The 20,430-nt window shown below is 50.6% G+C and overlaps 1 protein-coding gene across 1 annotated transcript in view; it reads right to left on the bottom strand.

Moving 5' to 3' along the window:
- The window catches only part of LOC141270633 (uncharacterized), a 65,458-nt gene extending 45,932 nt beyond the window's left edge, over positions 1-19,526 (bottom strand). Inside the window, exon 1 of the mRNA XM_073680710.1 lies at positions 19,327-19,526. The gene's annotated coding sequence lies outside the window, so the exon portion shown is untranslated. The remainder of the gene's footprint in view (positions 1-19,326) is intronic.
- Positions 19,527-20,430: the final 904 nt, after the last annotated feature.

Genomic DNA, 20,430 nt, shown 5'->3' with positions numbered 1-20,430 from the left:
GAATTTAGTGTACGCTCGCTACTTCTATGTAAGTACTGTGCGTGCTTCTGGTTCTGCCTTTCCTTCTCCGTCTGTTCTTTGTGAACAGAGTCCTATCCCCTTGCCTTGTTTACCGCCCTGCGGTGTCCACTCTGCTCCTGCTTAGCTTGCCGCTCTTGCGGTTTCTGCTCTGCTCCTGCCTTGTTTACCGCTCTGCGGTGTCCGCTCTGCTCCTGCTTAGCTTGCCACTCTTGCGGTTTCTGCTCTGCTCCTGCCTTGTTTACCGCTCTGCGGTGTCCGCTCTGCTCCTGCTTAGCTTGCCGCTCTTGCGGTTTCTGCTCTGCTCCTGCCTTGTTTACCGCTCTGCGGTGTCCGCTCTGCTCCTGCTTAGCTTGCCGCTCTTGCGGTTTCTGCTCTGCTCCTGCCTTGTTTACCGCTCTGCGGTGTCCGCTCTGCTCCTGCTTAGCTTGCCGCTCTTGCGGTTTCTGCTCTGCTCCTGCCTTGTTTACCGCTCTGCGGTGTCCGCTCTGCTCCTGCTTAGCTTGCCGCTCTTGCGGTTTCTACTCTGCTCCTGCCTTGTTTACCGCTCTGCGGTGTCCGCTCTGCTCCTGCTTAGCTTGCCGCTCTTGCGGTTTCTGCTCTGCTCCTGCCTTGTTTACCGCTCTGCGGTGTCCGCTCTGCTCCTGCTTAGCTTGCCGCTCTTGCGGTTTTCACTCTGCTCTTGCCTTGCTTGCCGCTCCTGCGGTTTCTGCTCTGCTCTTATCTTGCTTTCTGCTTCTGCGGTTTCCGCCCTGCCCTGCTTCTGCCCGCTGCTCCGGCAGTCCTGTCCTGCCCTGCTTGTGCTCGCTGCTCCTGCAGCCCTGTCCTGCTCTGTTCTTGCCCACCGCTTCGGGCGTTCCCTCTCTGCTGTGGTTGTCTGCCGCATCTGCGGTTCTGTGACCCAGTCTGTACTGGGTCTTAACCTCTCTGTGCTCCAGCCCGTCCTTTCGGCCAGTACCTCCCTGCCTGCATACTCGCCTGTATCCACCCATCTGCATACCTGCCGTGTTTGCTTACATCCACCAGTCTGTGCCAGCCTAACCTGCCTGTTCCAGTAATCCCAGTGTGGGTCAACCCCCGTGTCCGGAGTTTGACCTGGAGTAGCACCTGGTCCCTCTGCCCGGTTTCTCCCTGGTGCACTGGCGTCGTATGCCGTCGTGCCACCTTGGTCGGATCGGCCAGATACTTAGTGACGCCCCTCCAGGCACTCTCCGGTCCATGGTCCAGTGGAACCACAACACCCGCACACGCCAGTCAGTCCGGGCGTGTGCATAACAATGTGGACAAAGCAGGAGAATTTGCCGGACACACAGCTGGGGATCAGCTGACGTTACTGAACCCCAATAACACTGGAGCAAGCGTTGACTGTGCAGACGGCACTTCTGAGCAGCAACTAGAGGTATTGGAGCCCAGGGTAAATACTAAAAACAGAGGAGCCAGAGGTGTAATTGGAGCAAGTTTTAAATCAGTAGTCCAGTGGATGTGGACAAAGCAGGAGAATTTGCCGGACACACAGCTGGGGATCAGCTGACGTTACTGAACCCCAATAACACTGGAGCAAGCGTTGACTGTGCAGACGGCACTTCTGAGCAGCAACTAGCGGTATTGGAGCCCAGGGTAAATACTAAAAACAGAGGAGCAAGAGGTGTAATTGGAGCAAGTTTTAAATCAGTAGTACAGTGGATGTGGACAAAGCAGGAGAATTTGCCGGACACACAGCTGGGGATCAGCTGACGTTACTGAACCCCAATAACACGGCAGCAAGTGTTGACTGTGCAGACAGCACTTCTGAGCGCCAACTGGCTGTGTTGGAGCTCAGGGATAATACTGAAAACAGAGGAGCCAGAGGTGTAATTGGAGCAACTTTAAAATCTGTAGTAGTGTGAATGTGGACAGAGCAGGAGAAATTGCCGTCCGCACAGCAGGGGAACAGCTGACGTTACTGAACCCCAATAACACGGCAGCAAGTGTTGACTGTGCGGACAGCACTTCCGAGCGCCAACTGGCGGTGTTGGAGCTCAGGGATAATACTGAAAACAGAGGAGCCAGAGGTGTAATTGGAGCAACTTTAAAATCTGTAGTAGTGAGAATGTGGACAGAGCAGGAGAAATTGCCGTCCGTACAGCAGGGGAACAGCTGACGTTACTGAACCCCAATGACACGGCAGCAAGTGTTGACTGTGCAGACGGCACTTCCGAGCGCCAACTGGCGGTGTTGGAGCTCAGGGATAATACTGAAAACAGAGGAGCCAGAGGTGTAATTGGAGCAACTTTAAAATCTGTAGTAGTGAGAATGTGGACAGAGCAGGAGAAATTGCCGTCCGCACAGCAGGGGAACAGCTGACGTTACTGAACCCCAATGACATGGCAGCAAGTGTTGACTGTGCAGACGGCACTTACGAGCGCCAACTGGTGGTGTTGGAGGTCAGGGATAATACTGAAAACAGAGGAGCCAGAGGTGTAATTGGAGCAACTTTAAAATCTGTAGTAGTGAGAATGTGGACAGAGCAGGAGAAATTGCCGTCCGCACAGCAGGGGAACAGCTGATGTTACTGAACCCCAATGACACGGCAGCAAGTGTTGACTGTGCAGACGGCACTTCCGAGCGCCAACTGGCGGTGTTGGAGCTCAGGGATTACAGTTCAGGTGGTAGACACATGAACACAACAGGAGACCTGGATACTGTTGCCAGCCAATTATTTATTCTGGAAGAGGACTGGCAAATTCATGCGAGATCCAGGCCTTGTTCATTTTGAGAAAAGTAAGCCGGTCAACATTATCGGAGGATAGTCACATGTGACGGTCTGTTAGTACACCACCTGCGGCACTAAAGACGCGTTCAGATAATACACTAGCAGCAGGGCAAGCTAGCATCTCCAATGCATACTGGCTAAGCTCTGGCCATGTATCCAGCTTACAGACCCAAAACTTGAAGGGAGAAGAGCCGTCTGGGAGTACACTGAGAGGGCAAGACATGTAGTCTGTCACCATCTGACGGAAACGTTGCCTCCTGCTGACTGGAGCCGTCTGTGATGGTGTAGACATTTGTGGCGGCGGGGACACAAAACTTTGCCACATTTGGGCCATACTGGTCTTGCCTTGTGCTGAGGCGCTGCTTCTGCTCCCTCTTTGTGCAGAGCTTCCTCCACTGCCTCGACGCACTGAGTTGCTATGTAAAGCACTAGCAGCAGTGCTCTCGGTTGGAATGGAGAACATGATGGAATGCACCAGTGCGTCTTGGTACTCCCGCATTTTACGCTCCCGGTTCAAGGGTGTTATGAGGCTTTGTAAGTTGTCCCGGTAGCGAGGATCTAGGAGGGCGGACACCCAATAATCAGCCGTGTTGAGAATGTGGGCGATGCGGCGGTCGTTTCTCAGGCACTGCAAATCAACCATGTGCTGCAGACTGCCAACTGGCCAAGAAACGCTGTCCCCTGCTTGAGGCGTGATCTCTGCCTGCTCTGCATCACCCCACCCTCGCTCTAGATACTGACTACTAGAGCATTGTGTACCTCCCTCCTCTGGACAGATGTCTTCCTCCTCCATTGACTCCTCCTCATCCTCCTCACAAAGTGTCCCCTGCCTAAGCCTTTGTGAGGAACCACGTTGCGCAGACTGTAGAGAAGCAGATGGCATTTGTGACTCCTTATCCTCCACCTCTTCCAAAACCTCGTCCCTTAGTGCTTGCAGTGTTTTTTCAAGCCGGCAGATAAGGGGGATAGTCATGCTGACTAGTGCATCATCTGCACTCGCCATCCGCGTGGAATAATCGAAGGCACGCAAAACGTGGCAAATGTCCTTCATAGAGGCCCACTCAGTGGTGGTGAAGTGTGAATGGAGCGCACTGCGACTTGTTTGCGCCTGCTGCAGCTGGTACTCCATTACTGCTGCCTGCTGCTCACACAACCTCTCCAACATATGTAACGTTGAATTCCACCTGGTGGGTAGGTCACATATGATGCGATGTTCCGGAAGACGTAATCGGCGCTGCAGAGCTGCAATGCGCGATCTTGCGTTGCTGGAACGCCGCAAGTGAGCGCACTCTATGCAGACCTTGTGAAGCAGTGCATCAAGATCCGGATAGTCCCTCAAAAAACTCTGCACGACCAAGTTGAGACATGGAATGTGAGTGAGGTTGCCTAAGCCCAGAGCTGCCACCAGATTTTGGTCATTGTCACACACTACCATGCCTGGCTGGAGATTCGCTGGCACAAACCACACGTCGCTCTGCTGCTTGATGGAATTCCAGAGCTCCTGCACTGTGTGGCTTCGATTCCCCAAAGAAATAAATTTTAATACGGCCTGTTGACGTTTGGCCACGGCTGTGCTCATATCGGTCATCATAACAGGTAACCGTTCACGGGTCGATGTGGAGGTAGACCGTGACGGCTCCTGCAGCGCTGATTCAGAGGAACTGGAGTATGAGGAGGAGTCAATGTGTACAGACTGGATTCCTGCAATCCTTGGATTTGGCAGAACACGTACAGCGCCACTCTCAAGATCTGTACCCGGCTCCACAACATTTACCCAATGGGCAGTGAGGGAAAGGTATCGTCCCTGTCCATGCTTACTGGTCCACGCATCGGTGATCAGGTGGACCTTGCTACTGACGGCGTTTTGTAGCACATGTTTAATTTTTCCCTCCACATGCTGTTGCAGGGCAGGGACGGCTTGCCTGCTGAAATAAAAGTGGCTGGGCACATTGTATTGTGGGACTGCCAATGCCGTAAAGTTACAGAAGGTGTCAGTCTCCACCAGCCTGAATGATAGCATTTCAAGGGCCAGTAGTTTAGCAATGCCAGCTTTCAGAGCCTGTGCTCGGGGGTGGTTTGCCGAGTATGGGCGCCTTTTCTCCCATGCCTGTGCTAACGATGGCTGTAGACTGGCCTGGGAGTGTGAGGATGACAGGGAAAGTGGTGCTGTGGGTGGAATTACACTGTGTCTCTGTACAACAGTGCCAGAGATTATTCCATGGCGATCCTGTGAGGAAGCCGAACCAGCTGTGTGTGAGCTGGAGGAAGAGGCTACAACACGAGATGAAGAGGTGGTAGGTGGCGCTGTAGGTTGGCCTAGGTCTTCAGTGTGTTTTTTGTAACTCCACCACGTGCTTGGTCCGCACATGTTTCCACATATTTGTGGTATTGAGGTTGCTGACACTTTTCCCTCTTTTCACCTTCTGATTACACAGCTTGCATTTGACAAAGTAAATGTCATCTGCAACTGTGTCAAAAAAGGACCAGGCACTGCAAGTCTTGGGAGCGCCCGCTTTGGATTTTGGAAGAGCCATGCTCCTAATGGGTGCCGAAGTGGAGGCTATAGGCAACCAAGTCTTTCCCCTCCCTCTCAATCCTTTTTGGGCCATTCGGGGAATCTCTTCCTCAGAGCTGCTCCCACCACCTTCCTGTCCCTCACGTCATGATGGGTCAAGGACCTCATCATCTACACCACCCTCTTCAAACAACTGCTTCTCCTGGGTAGTCTCGACAGCACAGTACGCACCAGAAAGTGGCACCTGAGTCTCATCATCAGATGCGTCCTGAGGTGTGCTGCTGACCATAGGCACTGGCCCACCTGCCTCTTCAGATTCAGAGAGACAAAACGGTTGCGCATCACTGCATACTATCTCTTCTTCAAATTCTCGAATTCTGGTTGGCTGGCCCCCTCTTTCCAAGCCAAGAGATTCAGAGAACAGAAGTAGAGATGGCTCCTGTCCAGGGCTCTCTGACTGCCTGGCCAATTTGGCAGGTGGTGAAGAGACAGATGGGTGCTCTTCAGTGCTCAGGACCTGAGAGGATCTGAAACTAATTGAAGTCGATGTGTTAGCTGCCATCCATCCGACAACGGCTTCAATTTGGTCCTCCCGCAGCAGTGGGGTACGGCTAGCTCCTACAAAGCTGCGCATAAAGGACTGTTCCCTGGTAAAACTGGGGGATGCTGAGTCACTGGTGCCCGCAGCAGGCACAGAATCCCCACGTCCTCTCCCTGCAGGCACAGAATCCTCACGTCCTCTCCCTGCAGAAACTTCACGCCCACGACCACATGCCTTACTCCCTGCCTTCTTCATCTTGGTAGACTGATAAAGATAGGCAGAAAAGTACTAAGGGCTTAGTGTGCTTATTCCTGAACAGCTGCTAACAGGTATAAGAAACACTAATTTTATAAAGTGTGGACTAGACTTTAATATGAGCTAATGTGGCCTACACAACTGTAAAGTGGAGTGTTTGGTGAACTTTATTTAGGTTTTTTTTGTCACAAAAAGACACCGGATGTGCCCAAAGATGTAATACCGATAGTATCACAAACTTTTTGTAGCTATTACAATGTAGGAAGGTAACCTACAATGCAATAGATGAGGCTACAAATAATAGGCTAATACTAATCTGGCTGGGGCTGCAGGGCCCAATGCTGCAGAAAGGCTCCTCTATCTACTCCTATATAGTGTGTTTGGAACCAATGTAGCTGAATACGGATGGAACCACCACACTAATAGGAGAAATCAGGAAAAATTATGAATTGGCAAAAAAGGACAATATATGAGGCAGTGACGCACGCTGAGCGCACTACAACCAGACGTGGCTGAAGCACACACTACAGGGTGAGCTGCACTCACACACAGAGACCTTGCAGAAAGCGGTGAACAGCACAGAGAACTGTGCACTAGCGCTGCAAGGCACAGCGATTTATAAAGTAGCTTGGGTAAAGCAGCATAGAGCAAATAGCTAAAACTGTCCCTCAGATCAACAGCGTCCTATCCCTAACTGAATTCACAGCAGAGTGAGCTCAAAATGGCGGCGGCGGCTTTTATAGTGCATCATGACATCATTTCAGCAGCCAATCACAGCCATGCCATTAGTTAAGATGCCTACATGCCTAACAGGATGTGCCCACACTTCTTAGCATCCTCATTGGCTGAATAAAATGAAACTGGCTCATTGCATTATGGGAACTTCCGATTCCGGTATACGATATTCTAAAAGTATCGGAATTCCGATACCGCGAATATCGGCCGATACCCGATATTTCAGTATCGGAATGCTCAACACTAGTCAGGACTGGTTTACAGTGTGGATGTAGCAGAGCCGCGTGTGTACGAGGTGTACGGAGCGGAGCCGCGAATGTACGAGGTGTACGGAGCGGAGAAGCGTGTGTACGAGTTGTACGGAGCGGAGCCTCATGTACGAGGTGTGCGGAGCGGAGCCGCGCGTGTGTGTACGAGGTGTGCGGAGCGGAGCCGTGTGTGTACGAGGTGTGCGGAGCGGAGCCGCGCGTGTACGAGGTGTACGGAGCAGAGCCGCGTGTGTACGAGGTGTACGGAGCGGAGCCGCGCGTGTACGAGGTGTTCGGAGCGGAGCCGCGTGTGTACGAGGTGTATGGAGCGGAGCCGCGCGTGTACGAGGTGTACGGAGCGAAGCCGCGCGTGTGTACGAGGTATACGGAGCGGAGCCGCGTGTGTACGAGGTGTATGGAGCGGAGCCGTGTGTACGAGGTGTACGGAGCGGAGCCGCGTGTGTACGAGGTGTACGGAGCAGAGCCGTGTGTACGAGGTGTACGGAGCGGAGCCACGTATGTACGAGGTGTACGGAGCCGAGCCGTGTGTACGAGGTGTACGGAGCAGAGCCGTGTGTACGAGGTGTACGGAGCAGAGCCGTGTGTACGAGGTGTACGGAGCGGAGCCACGTATGTACGAGGTGTACGGAGCCGAGCCGTGTGTACGAGGTGTACGGAGCAGAGCCGTGTGTACGAGGTGTACGGAGCAGAGCCGTGTGTACGAGGTGTACGGAGCAGAGCCGTGTGTACGAGGTGTACGGAGCGGAGCCACGCGTGTACAATGTGTATGGAGCAGAGCCGTGTGTGTACGCACCGTACACCTCGTACACACATGGCTCCGCACCGTACACCTCAGAGCCGTGTGTGTACGAGGTGTACAGAGCAGAGCCGTGTGTGTACGGAGCAGAGCCGTGTATGTACGAGGTGTACGGAGCAGAGCCGTGTGTACACGGGGCGTACGGAGCGGAGCCGTGTGTGTACAGAGCAGAGCCGCGCGTGTACGAGGTGTACAGAGCAGAGCCGCGCGTGTACGGAGCGGAGCCGCGCGTGTACGAAGTGTACGGAGCGGAGCCGCGCGTGTACGAGGTGTACGGAGCGGAGCCGCGCGTGTACGAGGTGTACGGAGCGGAGCCGCGCGTGTACGAGGTGTACGGAGCGGAGCCGCGTGTGTAAGAGGTGTTCGGAGCGGAGCCGCGTGTGTACGAGGTGTACGGAGAGGAGCCGCGCGTGTGCGTTCCGTACACCTCTTACACGCGCGGCTCTGCTCCGTACACCTCTGAGCCGTGTGTATACTAGGTGTACGGAGCAGAGCCGCGCGTGTAAGATGTGTACGGAGCAGAGCAGTGTGTACGAGGTGTACGGAGCGGAGCCACGCGTGTACGATGTGTATGGAGCAGAGCCGTGTGTGTACGCACCGTACACCTCGTACACACATGGCTCCGCACCGTACACCTCAGAGCCGTGTGTGTACGAGGTGTACGAAGCAGAGCCGTGTGTGTACGGAGCAGAGCCGTGTGTGTACGAGGTGTACGGAGTGGAGCCGTGTGTACACGGGGCGTACGGAGCGGAGCCGTGTGTGTACAGAGCAGGGCCACGCGTTTAAGAGGTGTACAAAGCAGAGCCACACGTGTAGGAGTTGTATGGAGCGGAGTCGCGCGTGTACAAGGTCTACAGAGCGGAGAATTGTGTGTACGAAGCGGAGCCGCGTGTGTGAAGCGGAGCCGCGTGTGTACGAGGTGAGCGGAGAATTGTGTGTACGGGTTGTACGGAGTGGAGCCGCGCATGTTCGGAGCGGAGCCGCGCATGTACGATGTGTACGGAGAGGAGCCGTGTGTGTACAAGGTGTATGGAGCAGAGCTGTGTGTGTACGCACCGTACACCTCATACACACATGGCTTCGCACCGTACACCTCGGAGCCGCGCGTGTACGAGGTGTACGGAGCGGAGCCCCGCGTGTATGAGGTGTGCGGAGCGGAGCTGCGTGTGTACGAGGTGTACGGAGCGGAGAATTGTGTGTACGGGGTGTGCGAAGCTGAGCCGCGTGTGTACGAGGTGTGCGGTGCGGAGCCGCGTGTGTACGAAGCGGAGCCGCGTGTGTACGACGTGTGCGGAGCGGAGCCATGTGTGTACGGAGCAGAGCCGTGTGTGTACGAGGTGTACGGAGCGGAGCCGCGTGTGTACGGGGTGTGCGCAGCGGAGCCGCGTGTGTACAGGGTGTGCGGAGCGGAGTCGCGTATGTACGGGGTGTGCGGAGCGGAGCCGCGTGTGTACGACATTTGCGGAGCGAAGCCGCGTGTGTACGACGTGTGCGGAGCGGAGCCGCGTGTGTACGACGTGTGCAGAGCGGAGCCGCGTGTGTACGACGTGTGCGGAGCGGAGCCGCATGTGTACGATGTGCATGGCCGCCATCAGGGCATTACTGCCCTTACTGGCGTATGGGGCCCCGTGAGGGCTCTGGCAGCCACGGAGCCCCCTCTCTGCTAACCGCGTCCCAGGGAACTGAACTTGCGTCCTCGCTCAGACGCAGGTTCACTTTAAAGCTATTGCTGTACGGGAGTCTTCCCGCGCGGCAATAGTTAACGGCTGCCAGCCAATCATAGGCCAGCAGCTGAATTCACGCGCACATCGCTGGCGTATGACGTCAGTGCCGGCCTGTAATTGTCTGGCGTCCGTGCTTCAAATCAAGGAAGGAGCGTCGCCGCAGGAGCCGCTGCAAGGTAAGGATGAAATTTTTTTTTTTTGAGACATGTGGGGGCAGAGCTGAGACATGGGGGAAGTAAGCTGAGACATGGGGGGAGTGAGCTGAGACATGGGGGGAGTGAGCTGAGACATGGGGGGGGAGTGAGCTGAGACATGGGGGGGAGTGAGCTGAGACATGGGGGGAGTGAGCTGAGACATGGGGGGAGTGAGCTGAAACATGGGGGGAAGTGAGCTGAGACATGGGGGGGAGTGAGCTGAGACATGGGGGGAGTGAGCTGAGACATGGGGGGAGTGAGCTGAGACATGGGGGGAGTGAGCTGAGACATGGGGGGGAGTGAGCTGAGACATGGGGGGGAGTGAGCTGAGACATGGGGGGGAGTGAGCTGAGACATGGGGGGAGTGAGCTGAGACATGGGGGGAGTGAGCTGAGACATGGGGGGAGTGAGCTGAGACATGGGGGGGAGTGAGCTGAGACATGGGGGGAGTGAGCGGAGACATGGGGTGGAGAACTGAGATATGGAGGGGAGAGCTGAGACATGGAGGGGAGAGGTGAGACATGGAGGGGAGAGCTGAGACATGGAGGGGAGAGCTGAGACATGGAGGGGAGAGCATAAACATGGAGGGGAGAGCATAAACATGGAGGGGGAGTGGAGACAGGAAGGGAGAGCGGAGACATGGGGGGAGAGCATAGAAATGGGGGTGGAGCAGAGACATGGAGGGGAGAGTTGAGCCGTGGAGGGGAGAGCTGAGACGTGGAGGGGAGAGTTGAGACGTGGAGGGGAGAGCTGAGACATGGGGGGGAGAGCGGAGACAGGAGGGGAGAGCGGAGACGAGACAGGAGGGGAGAGCGGAGACGAGACAGGAGGGGAGAGCGGAGACGAGACAGGAGAGCAGGATGAAGTCACATGGGGACCAGAATGGAGTACATATGGGAGAAGGAGGTGGGACATTATTACTGTAGGGGCTAATTATGGATATTATTTCTGCTGTGATGTATTTTATTTTTGAGGATACTGTTTTCAGTGAGGGGGGGTCCTGTTACTGTGCAGGGCGACACTATGTCACATTTTTCTTCATCTGGTGTAGTGTAGAAGTTGGGTAAAAAGTGGGGAATGTGCTCTGGAAACTCTGTTATTTTCTGCAGAGACGAGTCGGGGCTGGAAGAAGTGGTGGCGGTCTGTGTTGGATGAACAAGAAAAGCTAAGATGAAGAACTTCATCTAGAGATGTCACCAGTGAGTCAGTGTGTTACCTGTACATTAATACTATACACTACATACTATACACAGGGCTCCTGTGTATAATATCATTGGTGATCCCTCTATCATCTGTACACTGACACTATATACAGTGCTCCTGTGTATAATGTCACTGGTGATCACTGTATTACCTGTACACTATTTACAGAGCTCCTGTGTATAATGTCACTGGTGATCATTGTATTACCTGTACACTGACACTATATACAGAGCTCCTGTGTATAATGTCACTGGTGATCACTGTATTACCTGTACACTATTTACAGAGCTCCTGTGTATAATGTCACTGGTGATCATTGTATTACCTGTACACTGACACTATATACAGAGCTCCTGTGTATAATGTCACTGGTGATCAATGTATTACCTGTACACTGACACTATATACTGTATTATGTGCGGAGCTCCTGTGTATAATGGCACTTATGGTAATATTAGTATTGTGTTTTTTTTAATAATGATCAGTATTGTAGTAGTAAGTCACTATGTCATGGTAATATGTGGTCCGGCCATGGTGTGGTGGTATTTGTTGCTTGTATGTGGCATTATTTGGTCACTATGTGGTGGTAATATGTGGTCTAGTCATGGTGTGGCGGTGTTTGTTTCTTGTATGTGACATTATTCAATCACTATGTGGTGGTAATATATGGTCTGGTTATGGTTTGGCGGTATTCCTTGTATGAGGTATTATTCGGTCTCTATGTGGTGGTAATATGTGGTCTGGTAATGGTGTTGCAGTATTTGTTCCTTGTACGTGGTATTATTGGTCATTTTTAAAAAAAATGTATGACACATTCCCTTAAAGAAAAATATACTTAAAAAGAGTATTGGGTATTATAAGAAATGTTTAATAGGTTAGAGTAGAGTAGGGCCCGACCCGACCAGAAGAGTCTACTTGGCGGCTTAAGAAATCTTTTGGGCAAAACAAAAGCTGCTGGCTATGTATGTGATCTGGTGTTCAATGGGAACTGTTAATGTGTGATTGGTGAAGATGTGGTGCAGAAGTGGAGTTTTTCCAAGAGTGGGCGGTGGGATGGAGGCAGAGCTGGGGTGGAGCCTCCGGCGGAATCTCAGGGGGGCCCGAAAATTTTGCCAGTATGGGGCCCTGAAATTCCTAGTGGCAGCCCTGACGACGTGTACAGAGTGGAGCCGTGTGTGTACGAGGTGTACGGAGCAGAGCCGTGTGTGTACGAAGGGTGCATAGCAGATCCATATGTGTATGTTGCGGAGCCGTGTGTGCACAGCTTGTATGGAGCGGAGCTGTGTGTACAGAGCAGAGCTGTGTGCGTACGACGTGTACGGAGTAGAGCTGTGTGCGTTTGGTGGGAGTGGTGTGTGTACGAAGCGGAGCAATTTGTATGACGTGTACTGAGCAGAACTGTGTATGTACGGTGTGGAGCTGTGTGTATATGACATGTAGTGGTACCATCGGTGAAAACCACTAAACATGCATGCAGAAATCAATCACTAGGAAAAAGAGGCAAAGGGTCCCAGAGTCATTGAAGTCCATTTATTATCTTTCCATCTGCAGTAAAGGAATGGTGCTCTCCTCTGATGAACCTTTATATTATAAGGGAAACGCGTCGATACAGATCTGTAATCGATAAGTCATATTTTTTTCTTTGCCTCGTTTATCTGGTGATTGTTTTCTACATGCATATTTAGCATTAAATCATTTATGGATGCTCTTTTTTGCACATTATTTTTATTATTCTACCCACTAAATGTGGAAAAACAGACAACTTGGATGATATCCTTTTTTTTTTCATTCCTATAACCATGCACTTGGATGGGTGAATTTGAACCACGATGAACATGTGAGAAAAAAAACCTCAGAACACGTTCATGAAAAACTGATGTCTGAATGACGCCTTACAATTATTTTTAAATTTGGAACTTGGACGTGGGCCTTCTGGTTTATAAAGGTTATTATGACGCTATAATATAATTGAGAAGATTTTAATTATGTGCTGAACAAACCGTTTTGGATATATGGATCCTGGAAGTGAGCCCTGCCGCAACGGGATTCAACTGGAAGCATGAGTGCGCGGATCAGACTTTTTTTAGCGTTATGTTTTTTGCATTGTTGTTCTGGGAAACCTTCATGGCAACAATTACCTAATGGCAGTGACTGTATTTAGTAGGAGAGTACCACAATATAAAAATTTACAAAGTGCGCAAATAATCTCCATGCTGAACTGGAGAGGAGATAAACCTAATACAAAGGAAGTATGTTATAGTGTATACGGCTATCTTCCCTGCATAACAATCGCAAAAAATGCCATCACGATAATGTGTGAGTGGTGCAGGTGATGATGGCTGATCCAAAAAATGGAATGAAATGTGGAGGAGCTGAAAAAAAACACAAGGCTGTCCAAGATACAATGGCAAGGAAAAAAGGGGTTTTGTTCTGCATTTCCAAGAATACCATTGGGAATTCCAGAGAAGGAATCAGGAACCAGGATAAAAGAATGCCATCTGATCCTAATGATGGAATGATGACTCTGATGTTTGGAGGTAAACTTCAGTAGATCCAATGGAGTAGCTGGATAGTCCGAAATAAGTATGGTCACAGTGAAGACAGGAGTACTCCGGCCAGTAGAATCCCTGGTAAGCACTTGCGTGGAGTTTCGGGACTGTCATGTGACATCACTACACCACCTTGAAGTATAGAAACCTGAAGGAGCCTAATATGATACGAGTTTCAGAGGATCAGGGTTCTCACAATACAGGGGTCATCAGAGGAATGTATCTTCGTATAAAGCTCTCTAGCCACACATTAATTGCATATAAGAAAAAAATAGGATGGACATGGTCCTCATACAATGGTGGCCAAAAGTATTGGCACCCCTGCAATTCTGTCAGATAATACTCAGTTTCTTCCTGAAAATGATTGCAATCACAAATTCTTTGGTATTATTATCTTCATTTAATTTGTTTGCAAGGAAAAAACACAAAAGAGAATGAAGCAAAAATCAAATCATTGATCATTTCACACAAAACTCCAAAAATGGGCCAGACAAAAGTATTGGCACCCTCAGCCTAATACTCGGTTGCACAACCTTTAGCCAAAATAACTGCGAACAACCGCTTCCGGCAACCATCAATGAGTTTCTTACAATGCTCTGCTGGAATTGTAGACCATTCTTCTTTGGCAAACTGCTCCAGGTCCCTGATATTTGAAGGGTGCCTTCTCCAAACTGCCATTTTGAGATCTCTCCACAGGTGTTCTATGGGATTCAGGTCTGGACTCATTGCTGGCCACCTTAGAAGTCTCCAGTGCTTACTCTCAAACCATTTTATAGTGCTTTTGGAAGTGTGTTTTGGGTCATTGTCCTGCTGGAAGACCCATGACCTCTGAGAGAGACCCAGCTTTCTCACATTGGGCCCTACATTATGCTTTAAAATTTGTTGGTAGTCTTCAGACTTCATAATGCCATGCACACGGTCAAGCAGTCCAGTGCCAGAGGTAGCAAAGCAACCCCAAGACATCAGGGAACCTCCGCCATGTTTTACTGTAGGGACCGTGTTCTTTTCTTTAAATGCCTCTTTTTTTTTCCTGTACACTCTATGTTGATGCTTTTTGCCAAAAAGCTCTACTTTTGTCTCATCTGACCAGAGAACATTCTGGCCTTTCTTTTAGGCTTTCTCAGGTAAGTTTTGGCAAACTCCAGCCTGGCTTTTTTATGTCTCGGGGTAAGAAGTGGGGTCTTCCTGGGTATCCTACCATACAGTCCCTTTTCATTCAGACGCCGACGGATAGTACGGGTTGACACTGTTGTACCCTTGGACTGCAGGGCTGCTTGAACTTGTTTGGATGTTAGTCGAGGTTCTTTATCCACCATCCGCACAATCTTGCGTTGAAATCTCTCGTCAATTTTTCTTTTCCGTCCACATCTAGGGAGGTTAGCCACAGTGCCATGGGCTTTAAACTTTTTGATGACACTGCGCACGGAAGACACAGGAACATTCAGGTCTTTGGAGATGGACTTGTAGCCTCGAGATTGCTCATGCTTCCTCACAATTTGGTTTCTCAAGTCCTCAGACAGTTCTTTGGTCTTCTTTCTTTTCTCCATGCTCAATGTGGTACACACAAGGACACAGGACAGAGGTTGAGTCAACTTTAATCCATGTTAACTGGCTGCAAGTGTGATTTAGTTATTGCCAACACCTGTTAGGTGCCACAGGTAAGTTACATGTGCTGTTAATTACACAAATTAGAGAAGCATCACATGATTTTTCAAACAGTGCCAATACTTTTGTCCACCCCCTTTTTAGGTTTGGTGTGGAATTGTATCCAATTTGGCTTTAGGACAATTCTTTTTGTGTTTTTTCATTGAAGACAAATTAAATGAAGATAATAATACCAAAGAATTTGTGATTGCAATCATTTTCAGGAAGAAACTGAGTATTATCTGACAGAATTGCAGGGGTGCCAATACTTTTGGCCACCACTGTATGTAGCTTAGTGTGTGTATATTATATATATGCGAATATATTATAATATATATATATATATATATATATATATATATATATATATATATCGAACACCGCCACGTCAGCATTTTGGAAGGACAGGAAAAGTTGTATTAATTAAATATAACTATTTTTCCAACTCTCTGGGAACATTGAGGATTCTTATTCAACCAATCTTAGCATAGTCAAGACTCAGTTAAGAGCGTTGGGAAAATTATTAATGTCTGAAATGGCTGACTTATGGGAAATAGCCTCACTTGAATGATATCTAAAAGCAAATATATTGTGGAAGAAATTAAAAATTGTATTGTCTTCACCGAATTTTAATACCACATCAAAAAGAGAATATCTGCTTAGTCAGAAAATGCTTTTGTGTGAAGAACTGGTCTAAAGAAGAACCATGCCAGCCAAGCCAAGATGAAGGATGATAAAGGTCCTTTGGCTGTGTTAAACTATATAAAGTGTGCCATATATCTGATAGCCAGTGCTGCGCTCACTCATTTACATGTAACTGCATTACTCTGTGTCTTATTGTAATAACTTAACTTTCTTTTAATTTGGAACAGCTGTCATCACAATGGTTTATTATCCCCAACAATACAGAAAGGTCTTATAGTCTATAAATCTCTGGCAGTTGATTTTGGGGACCGCTGCTCACCCAGGATAAATGAAATCGCATGTTTAGTAATTTTTGCAAACAAACACCACAATTGTGGCGTACCCGGAAGTCCATGGTCGGGGCAGGCGGTGTCGGCGAGGGACGTGGAGCCTGGTGTCTCCTGAGGCGACTGGGGAGAAAAGAGACGTTTGAGGAGAAAGACGCCATCTTGTGACGCAGCCCCCTTCTGCGGCCCACATTCAGCGGAGCCTGCGGCAATATGGTGGAAGTGGATTGCTGCGGTCGCAGGAGCGACGACTGCAGAGGCCCCCCCGGAGACCAGGAGGAACAGAGGTAAGTGGAGACCTGACTGGCGGAGGGGTATGAGCAGATCACCGCCGTCATCTTTCATTTAAGAAGCGCTGCACTGCAGAACACAATTGCTAGCTGCTATTCAAGACTGCACAGCCTCCCTGACTGGGAAAATTGAGGAGGTTAAAACCGATCTGGGACTCCTTCGCAATGATATGTCAAATCTAGGAGAGAAAGTCCAACAGGCGGAGGATAGAATCTCGAATCTGGAAGACCATATAACACCTTTGCCAGAGCGCGTTCGAGTAATAGAACAAAAAATGGAACTGTGTTTACAAAAAAATGACGATTTGGAGAATAGACTGAGGCGAAACAACATACGTATAATTGGATTGCCCGAAAGATCAGAAGGAAACAACCCCAGTGACTTTGTGGAAAAATGGATACGCAGCCTATTTCCAGACGCCACCTTTTCTGCTGCGTATGTGGTGGAGAGGGCACACCGGGTACCCGGGAGACCAAATCCTCCAGGGGGCCCCTCCTAGACCCCTATTAGCCAGATTCCTTAACTGGAAAGACAGAGACTATATTCCACAATTGGCACGGAAGGCTCTAGTGATTAAGCATGAAAAAAACACCGTAATGCTGTTTCCAGACTTTTCAGCTGGCTTACAGGAACGAAGAGCCTCATTTATATCGATTAAAAGACGTCTGAAAAGTTCCAATATGTGCTACTCTATGGCGTATCCAGCCAGGCAAAGGATAGTGGATGGCAAGAGGGTAGTTTTCTTTCAGAATCCTGGTAGACTCCATACTAAATAAGGAAGGAGTCACTGACTGTGGTGGCCCCTCCCCGGGCCGTGGTGATTGGTGATCCCCCTTTGCTGACCCTTACTGACTAGTGATTCTGAAGTCCCCGGAAGGGTCCAATGAAGCGGAAGGATACATAAACACCGGGACATCCCACGTTCCTTCTCCTTTCTCTGTTGGTCCCGGAGTCGAACGTCACTATGGACAATTCAGGATCAGGTCAGATAATTGAGGCCCTCCGGGCTGGGTTTGCACATGGGGGCGAGCGCTGGTTACAGGCCCTCATGTCTTGGCTCGGCTCAGCGCTCATCCCCCTGGCCCCAGCTCTAAATCCCCAGATCACCCTGCCCCAGGCCCTCAACCCCTTATGGGAACAGTATTTTTCCCAGACCCAGTCCCCTCACCCCTTGGGCCCACTCACCCACTTCAACAGGGTTAAGTTCTGCAGGTAACGCGGTTTCCCCCACTCCACATGCTGCGGTCGGATCCTCTTGGACAGGGGACTGCGCTTCCGCCGCTGCCCGGCCCTGTCTTTCATGCACGCCCGGGCGCCACCACCACGCAGCTGCAGGAGGTTGCGGCTGATGCGGCGTAGGGCCCTGCGCCTCACTCACAGCGGGTGCAGGGCTCCGCTGCGTTAATAAATGAGTGGGGGGTTTCTTCGGCGCTGGAGACAACATGGAACCCATTGTTCCCCACCCACCTGAACACACCCGTCCTGCATCCCGCCGATGGGCGCGCTGGAGAGCGGAGGTCCAACCGGCACTCCCACCCTCCAGAGCGCTTTAGGCACAGTACTCCACAGCCACATAGCAGAAGCTGCCAGCCACATAATAATCAGTCCCCGCTCCCTCAATATACAGCAGGGGCTGTGGCAGAGCAGAGCTCCAGACAGGAATCCTCTGCCAGGGGCTGTGCTCCGCAGAAAACCCTCTAATAAAAATAAAAGAAAAAGTACCCAAAGCAGAACACATGACATTACACAACCAGGGGACAATGCGGCCCCTGTAATCACCGCAGCCCATCTATCGCCCATTCTCAATATCAATACCCCCCTGATGGACACTACACGGAGCTTAAACGCTTCAGCGCCCATCCTCTCCTCCTCCATATACCCCTATAATAACGAAGCGACGCACACGCTTGACACCGCTATAGCATCGCAGCACCAGATTGAAAATTTATTAGGGGAACATTAACTGACGCCCTCCAGCTGGCCACAAATAGCACCGACATGTCCCAGTGGGAGACTTGTAAACTGCGCAGAACCCCTCATACACCCTCAGGGACAGAGAGACACCAGGCGTACTCGCTCCAGGCGAACTCGCCGTAGTTCCTCTGACGACAGGTCAACACCATCGCACACAAGTCACCGGCGAAGGAAGCGGTCGTCACAAACAAAGAGGAGATCAGCATCCCACAGGAGGGGTCACAGGTCAAGGTCATCAAGGTGGTGCTCACCATCCTCCGCTTCAGAGATGTCGAGCCTCAATAGCCGCTTGTAACGATCCCGTCCTCCAGGGGACAGAAACGACACAATGGCACCCTCCAGAGCTTCCAGCCTGCACAATGCAACGGTTTCATGAAGGTCTACAAGCAGAGGCACGCTGCTCACCCCGATCGAGACTGGTGCCGGAGTTCCTCCACACATCGGAGTCCCTCCTCCAGCCGCAGGAATTGGTGAGTGCAATATAAGTATACTTGAAATGGGAAATAATAACACCAACTTAATAGCGTCCCTTAAGGCCCTAGTCGAGCAACCATCTGCGCCACCAGGCGCAATACATAATGCTATAAAAACAACTCCACCATTAGCCAGCGTACACAAGGACGCATTCTTTTGCAGGATTAGCCCATTGGGTTCACACATAGACGAGGAAACCAAAATTAAAATATGGAATAATGACTACATTGACATTTGGTCACTAGTATCCACGGACCAACATACTATAGACAAAGAAAGAAGGGTAGCCGACAGATCATTCGACAGAAACAGACAAAAGGTCGCAAAGACAATGAGCAATGGACAGGACTCTTCGCTAGCCAGGGGTAAGTGCTGCGGAGTGGAACGGCACCCCCAAATCACCTGCGTAGGGAAAACTTACTTATCCTGCTTTCATCCTCCGTGGGGGCCGGAGGCATCGGGGCGTCCTGTGTGGAGTGCGCTGCGTCCTCCGTGTGGTCTTTCGTTGCGGAGTGGAGCGTCGGGACTTTCCCCTGGAGGGTGTATGATGCGGTGTGTGAGGGCTGTTGGTCCTGGATCGGTGTATGCCCGGCATGGGTGAAGGTGTAGCTGAGAGAGGCTGAGGCTGGGACTGAGAGGCATTCTGGGCCCCTCCCACGCATTCTGGGCCCCTCCCACCCTCCATCTTTGTGGAGAAGCTGATTAACCCTCAAGTATCCGTCTTCCATCTGCTCACTATTTCAAAGCTCCATCTAGTGGACATTTGTGTTATGACAACCATTCTCTTTTTCATTTACATCAAACGCCATCTTGTGGCCCACAGAAATACTGCAGTCTCAGTGCACTCACTGTTTCTATTATACCGCCAGGCTCTCCTTGGCCATCTAGTGATCTGATTTGACCTCATATACGTAATTTACTATTACTGATCATTGGATAACCGGCTCTGGATTCATTTCATTCCTTATTATGAAGTAACCACTATCTACGGGCCATGATTCTGTGAGTCTTCCGGTTCAGGCGCCGATCTTGTGATCTCTGTTTACCTGCTCTTGCTCTCCCACCCTGTACATCTCCTTCAAACTCCTAATTTTTGACCCCGCAGCTCAGACATTTTTTGTAACTCTGACACAGCTGAAGGTCACCTCTGAAAATTATCATTGGCCTATATGGACCGCTACCTTCTCCGTAGCGGGCAAAAACAATCCTCCTCTTCCACTCATTCTGACTTTCTCAATCTTCATAATATGGCTCCTACCTCAGACCAAGAGGATCAGCACGTCCATCCTGAAGATGGAGGAGATCTACGTCAACCACCTAAAACACCCCGCAGTTCTACTTTGAGAAAAGGGGAATCACAAATGGACCCTTCGGAACTAGCGGCTGAGGTCACTGCTAGGCTACTTCCTGAAATCAAAATCATAATCCAATCCACACTAAATACTGCCCTGATGAATCTTCAGGCCAGACAGGAAGAACAAGCCGAACAGCTCACGGAGCTAGAGTCACGAATATCAAACATTGA

Source organism: Phyllobates terribilis, unplaced genomic scaffold, assembly GCF_046119375.1.
Source record: "Phyllobates terribilis strain yellow unplaced genomic scaffold, ASM4611937v1 Scaffold_5__5_contigs__length_657084704, whole genome shotgun sequence".
NCBI lineage: Eukaryota > Metazoa > Chordata > Amphibia > Anura > Dendrobatidae > Phyllobates > Phyllobates terribilis.
Note: the sequence above shows the minus strand (reverse complement) of the source record. Positions and strands in the feature narration are given on the sequence as shown.